The sequence below is a fragment of the Triturus cristatus genome, chromosome 10, assembly GCF_964204655.1.
Source record: "Triturus cristatus chromosome 10, aTriCri1.1, whole genome shotgun sequence".
Lineage (NCBI taxonomy): Eukaryota > Metazoa > Chordata > Amphibia > Caudata > Salamandridae > Triturus > Triturus cristatus.
The window spans coordinates 1,183,136,893-1,183,155,430 of NC_140593.1; positions in this window are offsets into that span (position 1 = coordinate 1,183,136,893).

Here is an 18,538-nt window from a genome sequence, read left to right on the forward strand (position 1 = left end):
ACGACCATAAAACGTAGTGAAGTTCCAGGGGCACCCCTCTCAGGCTCACATAATATTTCCCTTGGTTTTTCAGGAAAACCTATTGTTAATGAAGTGTCACAACCGCTGCCACTTACGATAGGACCTCTGACCCGAACTACAGATTTATTGCTTACTAAATCATGTCCAGAAAATCTATTAGGAATAAAAACGTTAAAAGCTCTAGGAGCCATAATATGTTGTTCTCCGGAAGGAGTAAGATTGTTTTTGCGTGATTTTAAAGGTCACTATGTATCTAGAGACATGGATCTCCGATTACAGACTTTACCCACACGTCTATGGGCACAAGGCCCTACTGATGTTGGTTGCATGAATATTACACCATATCGAGTCACATTAAAGGCAGGAGTGGTGCTACCACGAATGCGACAATACAAGTTACCCCCAGATGCTGTAGTGGCTTTACTACAAATCATTGACGAGCTCATTGCCCAAGGAGTAGTTGTGGAAACAGACTCCAATATATGTAATTCACCGATAATACCGATTCTTAAACGAACAGACCCTAAGGCCCCGCCAGTATATCGATTGGTTATTGATCTGCGCGAGTTAAACAAATGCATTGTGCCACAATTTCCTGTGGTTCCCGATATCTCGTCATTACTGACAGCTATTGATTCCGAAGCAACATTCTTTACTGTAATTGATCTCAAGAATGCCTTTTTCAGCGTCCCAATAGATCCGGAAAGCCAATATTTATTCGGATTTAGTTTAAATGGGCGTAGCTTTAAATTCTCACGCGCACCTCAAGGATTTACAGAAAGCCCCAGCATCTATAGCCAAGCACTGAAACGAGAACTTGACAGTATCCACATGCCAGTTAACACTGCGCTGCTTCAATACGTCGATGATCTGCTGATCACCGCAAGAAGCGAACCAGAATGTGAAAAAGCATCACTGACAGTTTTACAATTTCTAGCCGAAAAGGGGCACAAGGTGTCCCCTTCTAAGCTGCAATTCTGTGTCCAGCGAGTTGTTTATCTTGGACACTCGCTGTCCAAGGAGGGAAGGCAGCTTACACCAGACCGCATTCAGTTAATAGCTAACATGCCAATACCCAAGACACAAAAGGAGGTGCGGGCTTTCATAGGCCTCACTTCATACTGTAGACAGTGGATCCCTCAGTATGCATTTCTAGCAAAACCACTCATTCAGTTAACCACACAGGAGGCAGCCACATCGACTGTTCTCCCTTGGACTCAAGAACATACACAAGCTTTTGAAAGCCTAAAGAAAACTTTATGTCAAGCACCTGTTTTAGCAACACCATGTTACAGAAAACAGTTTACACTCTTTGTCACAGAACGCGAAGGTACTGCCTTGTCAGTACTCACACAGGAACAAGCAGGATCACACAAACCATGTGCTTATTTTTCTAGTACATTAGATCCCGTAGCTCAGGCTTTGCCTGCATGCCTGAAATCAGTGGCAGCGACAGCTTTAGCAATCAGACAAAGCGATGCCATAGTGTTAGGACACCCATTGACAGTTCAAGTACCACACGCAGTAGAGGTTCTTGTAAATAGAACACAAACACAACACTTGACTATAGCGAGACTTACAGGGTACGAACTTACATTGTTTCAGCCACATATAGAAATAAGACGCTGTAACACATTGAATCCTGCCACACTTTTGCCAGTAACCGGAACAGACCCACTAGCCCATGACTGTATTGAAGTTATTACTGTAACGACAAAACCCAGACAAGACTTGACCGATGTTCCATTGTCCGATCCAGACCTGACGTTGTATGTAGATGGTTCATGTATGAGAACAAGTACAGGAGAATTAGTGGCCGCTTATGCAGTCACAACAGATACTGAAGTCATTGAAACTAATCGTATAAATACTTTGTCAGCTCAAGCCGCAGAGCTCATCGCTCTGACACAAGCTTGTATTCAAGCCACGAATAAAAAAGTCAACATATACACTGATTCACGTTATGCATTCGGAGTTGTACATGACTTCGGCGTGCTGTGGCGAGAGAGAGGTTATTTAACTTCCCACGGTGCCCACATTCAGCACGGACCCCTCATCCATGCCTTATTAGATGCAATACATCTACCTACTGCAATATCAATTATGAAATGTAAAGCTCATACGAAAGTTACTGATATCATTTCCCAAGGCAATGATCTAGCCGACAGAACGGCTAAACAGACGGCTCAAACCCAAACCCCCGACATGACAAAGACAATAGTCCCGATGCCGACACATTGTATGACAGTTAAAGATCCTACTCTTGACGTAATTGACATACAGACACATGCTACACCAGACGAAATAAAGAAATGGACTGAATTAGGAGGGATCCAAACGGACCAAGGATGGATGATGAAAGAAAAGTCTGTATGGTTCCTTCCTGATTCAATGGTCCAAGTTATAATTAACACTATACATAGTCCGGCACATCTAGGAGAAAAAGCTATGCTAGACAGCATTCAACACATTTGGTTTAATAAACATTTACGAGCAGCAGCCAAACAAAAGGTCCGTACCTGTATGATCTGTTGTCAGTTCAACCCAGGAAAAAGTGTTCCCGTAGAACAGGGTGGATTTCATCCTCCTGATCACCCTTTTGAAGTCCTCCAGATGGATTATATCCAGATGGAACGATGTCGAGGATTCAAATATGTTCTCGTAGTTGTCTGCGCTCTGTCCCGTTGGACAGAGGCGTACCCGGTTTCAGATTACACTGCCCCGACTACTGCCAAACAGTTAGTTCGAGAATTCTTCCCACGGTACGGTTTACCACGTGTTGTCTACTCAGATAACGGCCAGCCGTTCTCATCCGAACTAATGAAACACGTTTCCCTTTTGTTAGGCTATCAGTGGAAATTCCACTGTGTCCGACACCCCGAAGCAGCAGGTCTCGTAGAAAGACATAATCAGATACTGAAAATCAGACTGTCCAAAATATGCAGAGAGAAAGGGGTCGACTGGATAGTAGCATTACCAGTCGCACTTTTTTACATGAGAATGGTAGCACACTCTAGAACAGGGCTATCCCCGTATGAGGTGATCTTCGGTAGACCACCAAATATGTGGGGGACGCCTATACCACGCAAAATAACTGATATTGACTGTAATATGCTGACAGATTACTTGGCTTCCTTGATGTCTGCACTACAATCTTGTCGTTCACAGGTTGCTGCAGCATTTCCCGACAATACTGAGGTGAAACCCCATGACATAGTTCCGGGTGATATTGTGTTTGTGAAAAATTTCGACCGAAAGACTCAGCTGGAGCCCAGGTGGAAGACACCCAAGTTGGTTCTGCTGACCACAAGAACAGCCGTGAAGATCGAGGGCCGCAAGGGCTGGATTCATTCAAGCCATATCAAAAAATGTCATGGACAATCCTCGGATATAGACATTGTGCCCTGCACTCCCTCACAGACTGATTCAAAACTTCCTTTGGTGGAAAAAACTGAAAGCGAACTTTACAAAGTTAAGTTAAGGCCTAGGACGTCAGACGGTTTGATTGTTTAAGTCCTCTCCTAGGTGAAGCGGTTGAATCTGTCTCTGACATGTATCCTCTAGACCTGAATCATGAACAGTCGCGAAAAATGATGAAACGACAGGCGTATTGTAAATCACTGCGTAGCCATTGTATAGGGACATTATTAATTTTGTTTTCCTTAAGTCTTTTAATAATTATTACCAGTATGTTGTTGCACATATATTACCCTATTGCCAGAAATGTTCACAATGTTATTGCAGAACATTCTTTTAGTGACTTACCCCCGCATGAATTGTCCTATAGACTTGCGCTGCGCAATAACACTTTCATTAGTATGTTACATCATTCCCATCAGACTAGTAATGCAACAAATTGTTGGGTGTGTGGCCGACTCCCTCCCTATCAGAATTATGAAGGAGTCTTGCCTTTCTTTCCACATCCATTTACACGTAATGGCTCCTGTGGAGCATGGTTTAGTTTAATCAATTCCATAAACTCAGACACAGCAGTTTACCAAGATCAGTGGGTATGGGGAAACCTGAACCTAGTCTTACTCAAGGTCTGCTATCCTGACAAGGAGGGTCGCCCCAAAAGAACAGGAACTGATCTAGAAAATGAAGTGTATGGATTAGGTAATTTTACACCTAATCTCATGATTCTAAATGTCGTATCCGAAGTTGAGCTAGTCTTACCCACCATGTCAGTATTCCCAGCAAAAGGTGAATTGTGTGTAAGAAAGGTTGGTTCCATACATATGGGCCATAGTCAATGCACTACTACAGTAGAATTCAGTGATCAAGGCAAATCTTCATTCAGAGCTTATCGCCATTCCTACTTTATATGTGGTCAGACTGCATATATGCGTCTACCTCTAGATTGGGATGGTACCTGCTACATAGCATTCCTTTTGCCACCTGTTTTCCTAGCTCCTCCTGATTATCATAGAAATACTCATTTAGTACACAATAGACAGCAGAGAGATCTCCCAATTGTCGATTACACTGAAACAGCATGGGAAAAATACACGGATTTCAATAAAGGTTTCTTTCCCTATATAGGTACAGTTACCAATAGTAAGCTGATACGTAGATTAACTAGAACCCTTGAAGCAGTAGTGAATGAGACTATTTCCGCCTTAGGCAATTTAACAGAAGAGCAGTCTGCTATGCGGATTGTTGTGCTTCAAAATCGTCTTGTCCTTGACGTCATCCTGGCTGATAGAGGCGGAGCTTGTAGGGTCATCGGATCAAGCTGCTGCGTATTCATACCAGAAAATTCGCCATCTGTATATAAAGCTATAACTCGCCTTCACAAGATTGTAAGCCAGATACACCAGAACCCAGGCACTTGGACTTGGTCCAGTTGGTTTTGGAATGTGATATCAGCCTGGGGATGGAGAGTTCTATCCTTCCTAGGTATTGGCCTTCTCCTACTATTCAGTTGCTGTCTATGTCTACAATGTGGACCAGCGATCTGTGGTCTGTGTGCCACATCGTGTATTCCACCACCAAGATTTCATTCGTCACGGAAGAAGAAAGAAGAACAAATGATGCTATATGAACAGATCAATGGATTAATGAAGATTGATATCTCTTAACGGGCAAGTAGGGGACAAGGAGGGAATGTGGAAATATGGATTTTTCTGGTCAGTTATGTCCCCTATCTTGGACCCCAACGGTTCTATGTGCATGTCACAAGTACATGTGTGTTCCCTCCAGTTCCAGTTATAAAGACGCAAACACATGTGCGTCCACCGTCAACATGTCCTCTGGCAGATCCGCCATGAATAGGCCGGATATTCCATTCCTAAGTATGAAAAGCCACCGGCTTTATATGGTTCACTTATGCCATTTTACAGTCCAGGCAAGTAGGCCCTGATTCTGTCATCAAACTCTTCTTGCCTTCTGCCTCTGAAAGCTCCAGTCTGAGCCTGCATCTGTGACCATGAACTTTGTCTCATTCTCTGCGCGGCTCACGAAGCCTGACATCAGCCTATTCTCTGCCAAGAACTGTATTTCACCTTCGAGTTGTCTGCTTCCCCCTCAGCCGATGCATTCCTGCCTAGTAGCTTAAGTAAACATTCTTCCAGTTACCGAGCAAAAGGCCGGCTTCTCTGTCCTCATGCAAGTAATTCATAGCCTTGTTACCATGGAATATTCCTACCCCCTCGCATTTAGTGTAGACACTTAGACGCTTGTACATGCACGCACAGTCAGTATAGAATAGATTCTGTCCGAGAGTCCTTCGTTTATGGATAACATAGTTCTTTAAACATAGGATGTTAGATATGATTTGGGATTAGGTTGACTTGACCCCTCAGACTTCTTGTCTCCACATGTAGAGCTAAATGTCAAGTCCCCTTCACCCCCTAGTTACACGTCAATTACACGTCATGCTGCTGCGCGCGCATCTATGCCAAGTATTATCTTATAGATCCACCTATAGGTGACATCACCACCAATTATGTTCCTTTTTACTCTTTATTACACCCATTTCTGGTTACGCAGAACAACTCGTCATTTTCCTTATCAATTGTTACGCCTACTGCATTTACTTCATTGTCATGTATGTACTATAAAAGTCATTTCTTGTCAATAAAGTGTGTGCTTCACTTCCTGAACCTTCGTGGTGACGGAACATTGGGAGCAACCGATTATAATCGATTATTGGAATAAAGCCCATTCCGAACCTCTAATACCACGGATTCTGCCTCTCATTTTACTGAGCTATTTTATTATGTTCCTGTATCAAATTCAGTCCCGGTAAAGGAGAAATATTTACCACAGGTTCCTTTATCAACACTCTATTACCCTCTCAGCCTTCCGAACACCACCTCAGAATTACACAAAATGGGGACACCAAGACTAATACTTGTGCACTAAATGAATTCATTACATACTTAATGAGTATATGTTGTAAAGTCAAAAGTCCTGAACAGCTATACTATCATGCCATGTTTCTCCTTTGTTCTGAATTTTCCCTTTATTTTAGGTCTGGCCTTTAGGCTAGCCTTAGCTGTCTCACTAGACTATTGATTTTCTAAAAACACATCACGCACATAGGGACTGATTTTCCAAACCTGTGTCGGAAGTTATTTGTCGGACCGACTCAGAAACATTTCTGACCGACCGATTACGATGGAAAGGTAACCGTTCGTTCTTACCGACTCGGTTCTGACTGCCATTGGAAGACTCTGAGTCGGTCGGAGCCGAATTGTATAGGTCTATGAACCGCATTTCCAACCGACGAATTACGATGACAAATTCGGACAACCTTTCCGAATCACTCCTTCTGACACAAAATGGCTATCAGAACACTGACTTTGAGGGCCCGTAGCAGGACCCCCTTCACCCGGAGGCCTCCAGTTGGGGCCCATGGGGTTCCCATGGGACTCCTCTTTACAGCCATGCACAGTGTGACAGGCACCAAGGGTGCCTGCCAGAGGGTGCAAGGTTTTCCGTAACCACCCCTTTCTTCAATGGTAGCATGTGTTGTTGGTGGGAACACAGGTCCCATTGAAGTCAATGAGAGTTCAACCGAACGGTGTTCGGAAATATCATAATCGTCGGTCGGACTCCCCGAACCCGAGTCGGTCGGAAACAAATCCGACATGGAGTCAGTCGGAATGCTTTCCGACCGACATCGTGATGAGGTACACAATATACAAAGAGTGAGGAAATGTTGGTCAGTGTGCTTCATCCACTAGGCTGTACTCATTGGCTCTTTTCACTTTTGTTGACTGCATAAATCCTGGGCACATTTTTCGTATACCTCAAAAATATTTTATTTCTCTTCATTTACAAAGCTGGTTCAAAGTGTGTGTCTTTTTTAACTTGATTTTTTTTTATGTTAACTTTAAATTCCTGCTATTTATTTGGCTTATAATTAAGGTGTCCTGTTTGGCGACATTTTATTTTCTGCCTCGGTCTTAAAACTGCTGTTATAAAGGGTGTAAGTTGCACTGTAGGATGGTAGCAATCTTTCATATGGTTGCCTGGTTTTGTCTCCTTCACTAACAATAATAAGCAAAGACATGGTAAAAGTGAAAGGATTTTTCTTTAAACAGCCCTAGTAAACTGCCTACATCAGTGAATGTTTTTTTAAATGTGAAACTTTTATTGTGTTAATCTGGCAGCCAACTTTCTTTTTTGTTTGTAGCATATGCATGCATTAAATACACCAGTTCAACAATGCCATACCTATTGGCTTTCCCAGTGCTTGTTTTCCTTTTTGGAAACAGTTTGAGGAATCCATCCAACTGTTAATTTGGTGCTCCCCAAGGTCACTTTTAGTGTGGCCTGAGACTCAGTCTCCTCACTTATTTTGTGGCAGTTTTATAGTATTTTGAGGTGCAGTAGATGAACCATTTCTATATGAAGCCCAATTTCTTAAGGCAAATGGGATTTGTCTATTTTGCAGTTGGGAGTAGGGTTTTAACACAAGAGTCTGGAGCCACTCAAATAGGACGGATGCTCTTTATTTCATGCTGGGTTACAATTACAGGCTTGTCATCCCTGTTAGGGCTCCATCTTCCATCCAGTTATCAGGCTGTGGCTATAATCTTTGATCCAAAGGTAGAATAAAGAATTTACCCCCTACCTGAGCGGCTTCAACCCTATGAAGAGACTGCCCTCAAACTGCAACAGTCTCCAACACCTGTTTGAAAGAAATGCACAAGGTTAGCTGTCAGAGCAGGTCTCTGAACGTTGTACATTTCAAGGTATGCCTAGAGTGTAGCCACCACAGTTCATTCTGGGATGATGGCAAGTAATAACCTATCCTGCAGCCACTCTGTGAAAAGGAACCGTTCTCAAATTTGGGTGGTTAGAGTTTCAAGCTGTAAATTGTGAACTGACTCTGATTGGCAGGTTGCTGCTGCCCAACTGTACAAACGTTGATATAATAGATCACATGGAGATTTATTATAGCTGAGGAAGATCTCACAGAATTTGAATAAAATGGGTGAATCCATTTGTGGTGCTTCCAGAACGTGGAGACAAGTACTGTTCTTTGGGCTGCTCTGCTGCTGATGTTTCTGGATGGACGCCTGTGCACAGCCAAGGAGAGTAAAGATGCAATGTACCAGATGGCAAATCTCCACTAGAGAATCAGAAGAGATTGCCCCATAAACACCAGCAAGTCCAAGTGAGCTTGCTGGTGACTCTCGGTGATAAGCACACTCCTTTGGTCTTCACATTGTAGGGTCTCCATGTAAGTTCGCCAATAATTTATTAAAACAGCAATTGGATCTGTTTACCTTTAGCCATAGAATTTGGCCACTCAAAGCATTCAACAGCTCCATGTGAAGGATCCATGGGAATATTATCTATTATGGGGAACTGAGCAGTTCTTGATTTCCAAAGTATATCCTCATTTCTCAGGGAATTTTAATGGGATATCATGGGATCCCTGGTATTTCTTAATCCCAAGTGTTAACCGGACCCTCGTTATCGATAACGTGGGGTGTGGGAAATTACTCTAGGGAGTTACTTGTAATTAGACCCTATGAGGCCCATTAGGATGTAGGGCGGATCACCACTGCCCGCATGGGGGAGGCGATCAAACCTACATGCTTCCCTGCCCGCCACCCATTTACCCCCTGCCATATTAGTCTGGCGGGGGTACCGCGGCAGATGGGAAGACCGTCCACTGCTTTTCTGCCCGGTCGACAAGTCGTCTGGGCGGAAAAGGGTTTAATATGGTGGCTGTGTCTGCTAGACACCGCCATCCATATTAGCATGGGGGCGGAAACATGCCTTTCCGTGGTGGCAACGGCATGTGGAATTCTCTTCCGGGGGTCCGTTGAGGGCCCCCAGTGTATTGGGGGGTGGGGGGTGCACATGGGGGGTACCTATGGTACGGTGGAATCCTAAGTGCCGGTGCGGGACCGCCACACCACTGACAGCCGGTCCTAGCACCGCTAGGGTTCCGCCCACCCGCCATCCTAATGGGCCTCTTAATGTATTTGATTTCCCTAACTCTGCCATTCTGATCAGAGGTCCAGCACTAATATATCATGCATTCTAGATGTCTTGAGAAATGCCCAAGCGGTCCTAGTAAGTGGCCTTTTGGTGCACTGTATGATAAAAATTCAGTCTGCTTACCACTTGTCCTAGCATACTCCATATGTGTGTAGACTGCCTACCACTAAACCACTTCAATCCATAAACTGATCTTTATGGACATCTTATTTTGTTTACATTTACTTTCACGGTACTGTATTGTTATCTTGTCATTTGCCACTATGTCTCTTTTATTTCAAGCTATTTTAAGGGTCAGAATCATTAGGCCTATGAAAGGTTTTCTCTTTTTTCAGTTATTGTTTATTGAATCACCATCTTGTCAGTACAAGTGACCCCAAACAAATGGAGGCAGGCATATAAAACCAGGAGGCAATTAGTGTCATTTTCCTAATAATACCTGCATCATAACAGTGAAATACTCATGCAAGAAAAGGGAAAATAAATAGAAGGAAAAAGGAAGACAGGGAAGGAGAAGAATGAAAAGGAGAATGGAATGTTGCAATAAAAAGGGCCCTCTAGGGGCTGAGCAAGAACTAAACAATAAACAATATCTATTATCCCAAATCGCTACCCCAACATGATCTCAGCATTATGAGGCAAATTCATCTGCAGTAAAGTCAACATGAACAATATTAATAAGAAAGAGTCATAGATGAGAGATTACTTAAACTACAACACATGGAAAGAGTGGATCAAAGTATAACCTAGTATTAGGTACTGAAAATTATCAATTCAATGGTCCTTGATTCAAATCGCACTTTCTTTTAAAGGGTCTAGATTTTAAAGTTATAAGAGCCAGGTCGAATCTGGCAGAAGATTTGATAGAAAAAAGTACATGCAGATCAGTAAAGTACTGGAAAACTCTTGGAATACAATGAGGCTGATATCTTTACCAGAACTAATCAGAAATGGCAGTCGTGGGAAGAATTGCCCATTATGGCAGAGTCTTCAAATAGGATAAATCTTTATAACATTTCAGTATTGAAAGACGCTAATCTTCAGTGCAGGCAATTCTACAACAAATGGCTGCCATATAGGATGCCAACTGTTTTGAATACAATGAATCTCCAGATACCAATAAAATGTTTCAGATGTTGATGGAAGCAAAGGGTAGTTGGGCACATATTATTTGGATATGACCTATGATGATGGATTATTGGGCTTGATTACAGAATTATTGCAGGAATTTGATCAATATAAAATACCCGTATGACCCATAGCTGATATTATTGAGGTATCCATCGGTTGCCAATTTTAGTACAGATCATAAGAAAAAATTATTTCTAGTCACGCTAAATAGAAGGTCTATAATACTGCAAAGTTTGAAAACAATGTTAATTCCGATGTTTGAGCAATGGAGATCCAAAATGCTGAGAATAGAAGGGCTAGAGAGATGCTGTGCATTGAGGTCAGGCTGATATAGTAAACATTTTAAGCTATGGGAAGTCTTTGTATAGATAAGCTGTGCAATAAGACTTGCATGATATCATAGTATTCTGTTGAAGTCGAATTGGCACATGGATTTTGAAACATTTGGTACTATACAGAATACTACACAGAATTGTCGCTATATCATAATATAATGTATTGACTTGATGTTTTAAATTAGTTTGCGAAACATGAAATATCTGGTATTGTACAGCATTGTTGTGTTTTGGTATTTTGGTATTTTGATGAATTGATGTGGTGTTGTAAATTCTTTTAATGAAAAAATAAATAGAAATGGTGAACCTGAAAGCCTTTTGATACTTCTACGGTTTCGAACAAGGATGAAGGGGGAGAGGGTTCCCTCCTGGTAAGAGCATATACCTTGTCATTTCTACCAATAACCAAGTGGCATTGGTCCTGGCCCTGTCACTCAGGAAAGGTTCACAAATGTGTGTGAAGTCCCTGCCTTTTTCCTGTACCCCTTATATGAGTCGTTCGTATATGGTTATGTTGTACACCTAATGCATTGGTCTATGTTCCACCCACTGGTGGCTTAAGATGCACATTTTCCCTGGGGTGAGGCCCGTGGGTCATGAAGGGTGGGATATCAGTCATAACATAAAGGAGGACTAATGAAACCATCAGTGTAATATGCATCTGCAGGCCTCCCTGAGTGTGGACCGCACCGAGAACCAATACACAGACAGGTCAGAGCATTGAAAAAGTATGTGGGGCATGTCATGTTGATTGTAAGGGCATCTCCAGCAGGACATGTGGTGCAAAAGCCCTGCATTTTTCTGTTTTTGAGGGGGACCAATACCGATCCTGAAGCATTTTGAACAGGGTACATTTCATCCTAGATTCCCTGATATCTCTGTCCAAATTTTCAATCACTTTGGTCAATTTGTTGTCAGTATATTCGATGATGAGTAGTCGATGCAAGGTGGCATGCACCTGCAACAGAAGACGTTTTGATTGTGGATTGCAGACTATGAGAGTACCCTCTTGAACTACCCCCACTGGGTCAGATGTTGCAGTACCAGGGATTCCTCTACCATCCACGGGAGAACAAAGTCAGCTGGAGAGAGAGTGTTTCAGTTGCCAATATTTTCACAGTTGAGAGCTGAGTAACTGGAATTCCTCCTGTAGGAAGCTTTGAGCTGTAAATTGTGGATAGTGAGGATGCCAACCTGTTACCAGAAATTGTGTTTAATAAGAGGAAATGGTGCACCACTTTGTGAACAATCACACAAAAAGCAGATAAAATCTGTGTCCAAGGTTGTTTCTCCAAATCTCCATTTATTTATTCAAAATTTTAAACATATCAAGTTGCGATGAATAGCCAACGTGTTTTGTCCAAACAGATGGACTTCTTCAGGGCTGAAGACATTCCATGAGATGGGCACAGATATAATGGCATTATGCCATATGAGCGTGCCTGTGTATTTGCACATTGCTATTGAGAATTATGTGTACATGATTTCACGTCTAAGGCATGAACTGTAAAATGGGGTTAGCAGTGCGGAAGGACAGTGGTCAAAGGTTTTACAGCATGTGGAGGACTGAACTGGCACTTAGAATATTCCATTTGATGGAGACCTACAGAGGGACTTCTTTTGTAGTCAACTGGAGGAAAACAAGTTGGGACAAGTGGAACCCTGTTTGGTAATGCTCTACACTAAGAAGGCTGAGTCCTCCACTCCCCCTGTGAGCGGTGAGTTTTGAAATTTTCAGCCTGGGCCTCATGATCCCCCATAAGAAGGATCTGATACCCTTGTCAATTTTCCACAGTACTCCATAATATCTAACATGTTCAAGGCACTTAAATATCTTCCTTAACATAAAATGTAAAACACCACTTTTAAAGTGATAGGAAAATGTACCATGCCATTTTCAAATGTGTTTGCATTTGCCTCTTTTTTGTGAGTAACTAATTTCTGCTGAATGCTAACCATCACACTTTAAGCAAACAAACTGCCGCTTTTCTGCGAGTGCAAGGCTAACAGAACAAGAGCAACCCAAATAAATCTCTGACAACAAATCCTGTGTGCACACAGACTCATGTTGTGATTCTAGGCACAAAACAGTATTCCTCAGTGATACCAGTACACCTTAACTTACAGTGAAGACATACTCCATAATATCTTACTAGTTCAAGACAGTTAAATTTCTCCTAAATCACAAAATGTAAAACACAACTTTAAAACAAGAATGACAATTCTATTATTTATATCAAAATACACCACATACTTCCCCTCTCAAACTCATAACTCACCTTTAAAATTAATCAGTTGAGAAAGAAATGTGGCACTCAAACAGCAGATTATTAGAGCCAGAACTCCCTGCCCCCTATTCATGGTCTCCACCTTTCCTTTTCAGTGCGACAGACAAAATGGGGGCCGACACTTCCTGATTTCGACCGATTCGAATGTTTACTGACATCTAACAACCAATCAGAATTACGCTCGCGCACGGCAGGGTGCGCGCACAGGGCTTGCACTGTGCGCGCACGGTGCACGCGTATTGATATTGATATGCTTTTAAATGCTATTTTCTCAGGAAATACTGAACAGATTTACACCAGAAAGGCACTTCCTTGACCTTATGGCTACCTCTCTGCCAAATTTCAAGTAATTCTGTTCAGCCGTTCGGGCTGTAGCTGTGTCTAAAGGTCCTACGGAAAAATGCATGGGGAAAACGTGTTTTGGGACCCCCCTTTTTTCTCGGCCCCCACTTGACGAATCACCCCGAGACTTTCAGGGTAGGAGCTGAACGGAGTGCCCCATTAGTTTTGAAAAGTTTTGCGAGGATTCGTCAACCGGCGCCAAAGTTATTCAAAATAGAATTTTGAGATTTCCTATGGAAACACAATCCTAACTAGTCAAGTCAAGTCAAGAATACTTTATTCGGTTTTAAAGACAAAAACCATGAAAGTTACAGCATTAAATTAAATTACAATTTTAGTACACAGGCAAAAAATATAAAAAGAAGAAAGGTTAATTTAAAATACATCTAAACCCAATGTTTTCCTAAGTTTAAAAACATTTTTAAAATAAGTTAAAACTGCGGTAACAGTAAGAACAGTGTCCATTCTCTGGAATTCTAAAAAAGCTAAACGACATTTGTTAATTTTCCATTCTTTAAGGAGTGGAGTGATATATGTCTTACGTGGTATGGTATAAAAGATACAGAAAAATAGAATATGAATATCTGACTGGGGTGAAGAGTCATCACACGGACATAAGGGTAAACTCGGCAACCAAGAATTCATTACTGGAAAAGACAGTAATCTAAAAACAATGGATAATCTAAAACGAGTCAAGATAAAACGTTCATGATTAGACATCGGCAAGGTTAAGTATGGCTGCAGACTGTTGCTCATTGACAAGGAAAAATGCAGAGATACAGATTTATTCTTCAATTCCTCTTGGCTTCTATTTTCTATGAGATATTCCAGGGATAGCTTGGACAAAAGGTTCCTGGATATACCATCCATTGAAGATGGATCTGCAAAATATTGTTGGCAGCCAATTTTACCAAGAAATATTTTGACATAGTTTAGCCAATCTAGACGGTCCACTTTTTCCAGTTTTAAAACATCCAGGAGGATAGCTCGATTCAGAGAGCACTCGTCAGTTGTCCAGACCCTGTGCCACAAGAGAAAGGTTGGATTCTGATCAGGTCAGATATATAATTTAGGCCAAGTTCAGAATGACAAATGTAGGTCGCGACACTTTGGGGGACTCTCAGAACGAGTCTCAGGAACCTATTCTCAGCTTTCTGAATTAGGTCGATATTAGTGTGGCCCCAGAGGCCTGAGCCATACATAGCAACCGATGTACATGTAGCATTATAAATAGTTAAAATTTCTTTAATTGGTTTCTTTCCCAGTTTTTTAATAAAATTCTTTAGGGCCATTATAGTTTTTTGAAACAAAAGAGTTCTAGCCTTTACCGCATGAGGCCACGCCCCAGTTTCATGGAACAGAACAACAAGATATGGGAAGGTAGAAGTAGATTCCAAAGGAACATTATTTAGGAACATTCTTTTTGTATAATTACCAGATTTATTGCCACAGTTCATTGAAAAGGTTTTAGTACAATTAACTTTTAAGTCTAAACTGGACATAAAGCACTCAAAAGATTGTATCAGATTTTGTAAGGCCACGGGAGTGCGGGCCATTAAAACTACGTCATCCGCGTACAAGAGCGCGGGGACAAACCTCCCCCCAACCCTAGGAATGTCCCCGCGATCACGCAAAAGATGGCGTTCAAGGCCATTAATGTACAACAGGAATAAGAAGGGTGCCAGGACGCAACCCTGGCGGACGCCCCGGCCAAACTGAAATGTCCTTGTGCATTGACCCTCGCGGCCAAAACGAACCGAAGCTGTGGCACCTGAATAAAGGTCCTTCAAGAAGCAAACAATGGAATCTTCCACACCTATCTCTTTTAAAATAGTCCATAATTTAACATGGGAAACACAATCAAACGCCGATGAAAGGTCGACGAATGTGAGGTACAGGCGCTCGCCCTTAATCCTCAGGTATTTTGATTGAATAATCATTAAGTTTAGGCACTGTTCCAGATTTCCAATACCCTTTTGGAAACCATATTGTAAATCACTCATTATTTCGTTTTCTTCTGCCCAGATTTGCAGTCTGGCCAAAATAATTCTCCCAAGGATCTTAATGGACGAATCCAATAGGGAGATTGGTCTGTAACAGGCGCAAGATTGCCTGTCGCCCTTCTTGTAAATAGGTACGATCACTGAGGAGAACCAGGTCGGATTTAGGCCCCTAGCCAGTGCTGCATTAAATAGTTGCACAAGCATGGGGCCCCAAAGCTCAACATTATCTTTAAACAGGTCGGCAGGGATTCCGTCAGGCCCTGCAGCCTTGCCGCCCTTCGTCGCATTCAAAGCCAAGTTAACTTCCTCCAGGGTTACAACTAATTTAACTACCTTATCCACTATATAGTCCCCGGGGGCGTTATCAATATTATGGGAATTATCATGCGGGGTGTAAAGACAATAAAAATGCGCCACCCAATCCTCCTCAGTGATGGCATTTTCTATACGCGCCTTGGTGTTGTCGTAGAGAAGAGGGGTGTTAACAGCCTTCCAGAAGCCAGATGCATCCTTCTGTTGTGATGCTTCACATAACACTTCCAAGGCTTCCTTTTTTATAATCATTTTCCTATTTTTTAAGGCTTCATTATATGCTTTCCTGCAGTTTCTTATTTCAATAGGGTTACGTGGTACTTGGTGAATAGCTCTTTTCAAGGTAGTTAGGGAGCTAGTGCAGGCGTTATCAAACCAGCTCCTTTTACCCTTTGCCCTGTCATTTGCCACCACCCATAAATCTTCCTTAATAGTGGAGGCTATTAAATTGAAACATTTGATTATCAAATCAGGGCTAGAATTATCATCCAAGCATGTGGCAAAACTGCTGGAGCAAGTGTTCAGTTATTTGTCTAGAAACCTTTCCGGGACAACCTTGTTCCATTTTAAGCTGTACCCGTTTTGTCTGCCGAGGACAACGTCCGAAGCTACATGTATAGGAAACGCATCCGTTTGTTGATCCGGAAAGAAATTTTCAACCTCCATAAACTGAGGCAAGTGATCGCTCACTGGCTGGTCCATAATATTGGACTTAATAATTTTATGGCGACAGCTATTAGAGGCAATGATAAAATCAATAGTGGACAGTGCTCCTCTACCAACAAAAGTAGGCACAAAAGTGGAGGGCATTTGAGCAATTTCGTTTACAAATCCTAAATCATACATAAACAATATATCATTTAGTAAATTCCCAATCAGAGAATGTTCAAAATGAGTTGAATTTATTTCCTGTTCGGTAGTTAAACCGCATAAACCCTGATTACCTTTAGTGCAGAGTTTACAATTAAAATCCCCCCCCCAAACAAACATAACTTCTCTATCGGTTTTGTCTATTTCATAATGTATGTCTTCCCTCAGCGTGGAAAAAACGCTGGGGATATCTTTCCTTGGTATGTTGTTATAAAAGTTAATTACGGCGACATTTAGTCCCTTATTATTCCTTAAAGTTATTAATTGGTAAAAACTAGATTTAGGGGAAAACCAGATACCATCATATTTAAGCTGGTTGGAAACAAGGGTTAATAGGCCGCCCTTAGCTCTTCCGTGGGTGCTCCCCACAGCCGGGGTGAAAATACTTCTATACCCATTAATGTTTACCGGATCCAAAGACCAAGTTTCCTGAAAAGCCAGAATATCGTGGCCCTCAATGATAGAGCCCCATGATGGATTATTGATTTTCTCCCTTAAACCGGCCACGTTCCAGAATAAGAATGTGCAGGCTTTCCTAATTACTTTAGTACCCTGGTTGCTTTGAGAAGAAGATACCTTTGCTTCCTCAGGTCGAGTGCAAGTAGGGACGCCAGTAGATCCCACATCGTTTGATTTGAGTGAAAAAAGAGCCTTATGAGTGTTACTGCAGCTAACCTTCCCTTTGTTAACGTGGGTCAGGGTCTGGGAAGTTTGTACAAACGTAACATCCTCAGTGCAAGGTAAAGGAGCCTGTTCTTTGGGGTTCAGCAGGACTTTATCATGTTTTAACCCTAGGCTAATAGGAGAATTATCACAGGAAGTTTTCCTATGTCAATCCACGTATTCCAAACCTGAAACAACATCAAAACGGTTTTGAGTAGGCAGATTGTAAATGGGCGAGGCAATGTCACTCTTTTCCCATGTATAATTATTCGGGCCTCTATACAAAAAATAAGAATGTCTAAAATGATGATAGTGATTAGAAGGGCCACGAGGTTGTACACAGGAAGTCCAGCTGTGACCATGATGATTGCGAGCAGGCCTAGTAACTGTCTGCCATCTATCCTCCTGGTTTATAGGGGATTGAGTTGGCACATATGGGTAAAAATAATTTAAATAATGTGTGGAAATGGCATCGCTGCTACTATAGGCATACCAGTCCCCAATGTGCCTAACTGCCCTATGGTCTTTAAAGTTCACAATAATTACGTTCCCTTTTTTATCTTTGGGGCGCACCCCCACCCATTCACAACGCCTCACATGCAGTATTTCCCCATTAATATAAGCAGGCAAGGGTCTATTTTTGCACAACCAGTAAACAACTTTGTTCCGAAGACCTTGATAGTCTTCCCTAGTCCCAGTAGGGAGCTCGGGGACACCGGCTAAAATGATTGCATATGGGGCAGCTTCGGGAGGAAGGTCCACTATTGCATGATATTGCCGGTCTTTGTTACAGTTACTACCAGGCCCATTATCTTTAATAGCTGGGTTATCAAGAATTTGTGGTGGGACTGATTTTAGGTCTAAACTCGGATTAGCTTTCAATTTATCAGATGTCTTACTGTGTGCAATTTTATTCGTTGGTATGGGTATTGTAGGAATTTCAGTTAATAAAGGGTGGGATGGCAAGTATCCCTTCTGAGTAGGTGGTAGAATAATAGGGTGGCTTGGTGGTCCAGAAGAAATATTTGTCAAGGCTTTAACAGATGTATTGGAAGAAGTAATATTTTTTAAACCTGTCACCCAGCCAGATAGAGCAAGAGTATTATCA